This window comes from Miscanthus floridulus, chromosome 16 (assembly GCF_019320115.1).
Source record: "Miscanthus floridulus cultivar M001 chromosome 16, ASM1932011v1, whole genome shotgun sequence".
Taxonomy (NCBI): Eukaryota; Viridiplantae; Streptophyta; class Magnoliopsida; order Poales; family Poaceae; genus Miscanthus; species Miscanthus floridulus.
This window is the reverse complement of record NC_089595.1, coordinates 113,857,578-113,862,369: the sequence shown is the minus strand read 5'-3', so window position 1 is coordinate 113,862,369 and position 4,792 is coordinate 113,857,578.

Genomic DNA, 4,792 nt, shown 5'->3' with positions numbered 1-4,792 from the left:
CTTGCCCCTAGGCCGCGCGTCTGCTGGGCCAGTTGTGGCCGACGGCCCTTTTTCCTTTTCGATTTATAGAGCGATTTCTAATTTAGCTGATAAAGTAAACTTGTAAAATCAATATAAAATAGTATAGGGATTCAAAAATTGCGAAATCAGTTTTGTTAGTCCCCCAAAATCATGCTCTTCATGTTAGTATATTTTGTTCACAAAGTTTGGCAATATTTTTGGGAGCTATATAAGTATTTTAAAATGCTTAATATTGCTAAAAGATGAACTTGTAGGAATTTCCGGGATAAATCGGTAATAGTGTTGACTCTAAAAATTTGACAGTAAACTACTAATATCATTATCTACTCTCTGTAACTTTTGTAGCTCAAGAATAATTAGTTTACTAAATAGATAATGATGCCCCATTCCGAATAAAGATTAAATGGAAAGAATGGGATAAAGAAACACTTTGGTTTATATAACCAAAATAATTATTGGGAAATAACGCCTTGTGCGACAACATGGATATGTAGCCTAAGTACGGTCGTCGTTAGAACTAGCTCGTTCACTTGAGAGACGAAGAGCGTATTTATACGAGTCACGATTGCAGTTGACTAATTACATCTTTGCATTGCATCGCATGCATATCATATAGGTACGATGATGGATCAACGGATCGATCGAAGGATGATTGGGAATCCGAAGATGGTGTAAGGGTATTCTCTCTAGGAGATGCTGCAATGGGCTTGTTATCCAGCTAATGGTGGATGATCTGAAGATGCTGATACTAACTTTTAATATATCTTACCTAGGCAAGCCCCGGTGCATAACCCCTACTTTTCTGCAGTTTAAATTATATTTGTGCATTAAGTTTTAAGGAGTTGAATGAAACCCACTTGCACATACATCTTTATTCCTATGAGTCTTACTAGTATGACAGGATCGTGTAGAATGCTATGCTACAGGACTTCGGTAGAAGTCGAGTGATTGCCTGTCACTCGCGAGAGATAGGAAATATATTATTGGATTACTATCACTTGGAAAATATGAAAATGGTGGAAAGGAAAATGGTGACCGGGCAGGGATGTGGTTTGGGTATTGGTGGGTGTAAGAAGTTGTGTCGCCGCGGAGGCGGGTCATAGCTTAGTTACACCGTTTTTCCCTGTCTGGTCGGTTAAGGACCGATCGTTGCATCTAACTCTAGGCAGGTCACAGACTTATTATCCTGAGCACATACTTGTGTATGGGCGCTTGGAAAGCTTGTTGCTCTCTTGTCACGGATCCAGCTCTTTCCGGACCGACTGTCAGGGTTTTATTTTGGTGGAGGAGGTCCTTGCACCGCACTGAGTCCGGGACTCAGGGGCGGGGGCTTGGAGTCCCAGTTTGGACAGGGACCTAGACACCCGGGATAGGAGAGTGATGGGTTGGTCCTGCTTGTGCCGGGGGTACAAGCGAGGTGTGTGTTTTCGGGGTACCCAGCTGGGGGCATTGATTCGTGAATCGCCGGGCTATCCGGTATGGCTTGTCTACGGTTTAGCATCGTAGTAAGAACTGAAAGATGAAAGATGGAAGATGGACAAAGGAAATCTGATTGCTTACCACCTGCTTAAAAGTAGCACAGGTGCTTACATAGAATGGTTAGTTAATGAACCAATGCGGCTATTAATAAAAATCGAATGTAAGGACGTACGCTTAGTAATGCTTGCTGCAATGCAATAAACTCACAAGCCAGATAGCCTTGGATATCCTTGGAGTCTTTTCTTTTCTCCTGTCGGGTAAGTCTTGCTGAGTACAATTGAGTACTCAGGGTTTTATTCCCCCTGTTGCAGGTAACAGGTGGAGGCTTGAGCTAACATTTGTGTGTGGATTCCTCCTGGTGGGCTCAGAGAGGATTTCCTTTACGCTGCGATCGTAGTTTTTATTTACAACTCTCACCGAATGCTTTTATAAATGAAAGTTTCATAATCTGTTGCCGTAGTCTATATATCAATATTTCATTATGTCATTAATAGATGTTTATTTCTGCTGTAACTCTGTTCACATGTTTCTATTCCGCTGTTCAATTAAATTGTTTATAACTCTGATAACATGATTTCATTCCGCTGCTATATTAATAGATATTATACTCTAATGTTATATTAAAAGTGATGTAAGAAATGGTTACAAATGATGTAAGCTTTATTCTCTCATTTGTGATCCTGATGGCAAAAATGTAGATTTTCGGGTTCTCCCCTGGGGTGTGCCTGACGGAACTGAGTAATCTAGTGTTCTCCCTTGAGTGCTTAGTGTCTAATGAAAGACGAGCACTCCTATGAGGCATTAGATTAGGCGGTTCTGCCATAGGTGGTATCGGAGCATAAATGAGGAAATAAAGCTTCGAAAACCTTTTCTAAACTAAAATTTGACAACCCATTATTGCAAAAAGTTAGGACGTTTGCATGCGAAGTTATATAAGTAGCCCTATTACTATGGTTATGTATCCAGGATAGATGGCACTCTGCTTACTTAGATAGGCTTGATCAAGTGTTCTGCAGGTACACTGACTCGAGCATAGTTCGATAGTATCGACTAGTTACAGGGAGAGAACGATGTGCCAAAATTCTGAGAACGATTGCCCTATATGTGGCAATAGTGAAAGGACGTATAGGACGTGCATTCATGCATATCCTGCTTGTGCATTGTAGTACTCGTATTACTTGCAGATGCGCCATCCATAGGTGTCACGCGTGTCGTATTGTGCATGACTGACTCGTCTGGTTCTAGAGTTAGGTCTGAACTATGGCTTCGTGTTTTGCGTTCGCCCGTGGTTCACGCTGGTCGTGACCCATGTCTCCCCGTACCCCTTTCTGCGCTCTTGTCGAACCCTTGCCCTACAGTCATACTAATCAGTAATGGCATCGCACGTCGCTCGCCTCGAACGCGCAGAAATTGGTCGATTCATCATAGTGACCCCGCGCAGGAACCCTGGTGAACCGTGCCTAGATCACTGAACGCTCCGCCTTTATAAGTAGAGCCTGGTTTAGCCATTGGTACCACCACTCGGCGCACTTTAGCTCGCTTAGCTTTTTCCTTGAGCCAGCTTTTCGCTTAGCCTTCCTTGCAACCACCGCCAAAGATGGCAGGAGCCTGGGTTAGTACCTACTGCCTGAACGTTGAGGGTTTTCCCAGAATCCTGCATGCCACCCTGCAAAAGCTCGGAGTCAATGATCACCCCGAGTATGAGGGTCATGAGTATGAGGAGCATGGCACCGAGCGGTGTGAGGTTACCGTCTACATCGGGAAGAGTGAGGAGTTTCCCGACATCACTGAAGCCTGGAGTGTGACCGCAACTGGGTTTCGATTCGTCGACACCTACCAGGTTGTGGCCCGCAAAGCCTTGCGGCACCTCTGCCAGATCTATGAGGAGCCCATTGCCCATACCCCCATGCGGTTCTTTCCTCCTTTGGACAAGAATCGACGGGCATGGAAGGCCCGCATGGAGGCTTTGCAAGGGCGGGATGCGCATGAAGACAGTCCCACCGTGGTGCACTTGACCACGTACCTGCTCGCTCTAGATGAGCAGTATGACCGTTAAGCCTTGGAGCTGAGGGCCTGCCTTCGGCGCGCCGAGGAAGCTGAGATCTTCAACCGGATGCTCTAGGTACAGCTCGCTGAAGCGCATGCCAGCGCTGCAGCTGCTGAGAGCCGAGAGGCTGCCATGGAGGAAGCTCTAAAGGGGGCTGAAGATCGGCATGTTCATCAGCTATGGGTGGCCTATCTTGTCACCAGGGCCGAGCGGAGGACGCTGGCTGCTGAAAGGCAGGATGCCCCGATTTTGGAAGGGATCCCTATCCACCCGCCAGAAAGAAGAAGAACAAGTGTTGCAGCACCGCCTGCACCTCCACCCTTGGAAGTGTCAGAAGAAGAACCCTTGATTCCTCTCACTCAGCCGTTGCCCCATGAAGATGTAGACTTGTTGCCTTGGGACGTTGTGCCCGTAGTAGTAGTGTTTTCTTTGCTGTCCCCGGTATTGTACTCTTGCCGTTGTTGTCGTCCATAGTTGTTGAGATCGTCCGACCGTAGGTGAATGCTAGGCCGTGAATGTGAGCCTAAATGCCTGTACGTTGTACCCATGTCAGATCATTGGAACATGCATTTTGTTATTTTGCTGTGTTTATTGCGTTTATCTACCTTAAGTTTGTTAGATGTGCATAAGTTTTCTAGGGCCATATTAAGTGGGTTACAAGAAAAGTTGCCATTTAGATACCAGCAGATCAGCCGTGATTGGGTGTTATTGGACATTGTATCGACTAATTGTGGATGTCCCAACAGAACACTTGAATCTTTTTAAAACAAATCCGTCGTTGGATTTAAATTCCTTGTCCCATGTTGTGGAGGGAAACCTTTGTTGTTGAATTTTCCCCTTGCGATACCCCTTACTCTATGGTCTATGACCCCACTGCCTTCATGGCGTGTAAGTTGGTAATAGTTGCCAGGTTAAAAGCTTATGGTGCTGTGATGAGACCGAGGGCTCCCTGTAGAACAACTGCCACATGTGACGCTGCTCGGCACGCGCTGGTATCGAGGTTGTTAACCAAGTACCTTTACCAAGTTACACCGCCGTACCATTTTGTTTTAAAAATTTTCTCCTTGGAAATGTTCAGGTGTTCAAACGGAAAATCCACAACGGGTTGATGCAGAGGTGTTCTCTCTAGTAACCAAGAGGAGATGGTTTGGAGAAAGGAAGTATGACATGATCTGGGTTTACAGAAAAGACGGATGTGGTCGAGGAAGGTTAGCAGTGGATAGTCGGGAGTAGTTGCAAAAGTCA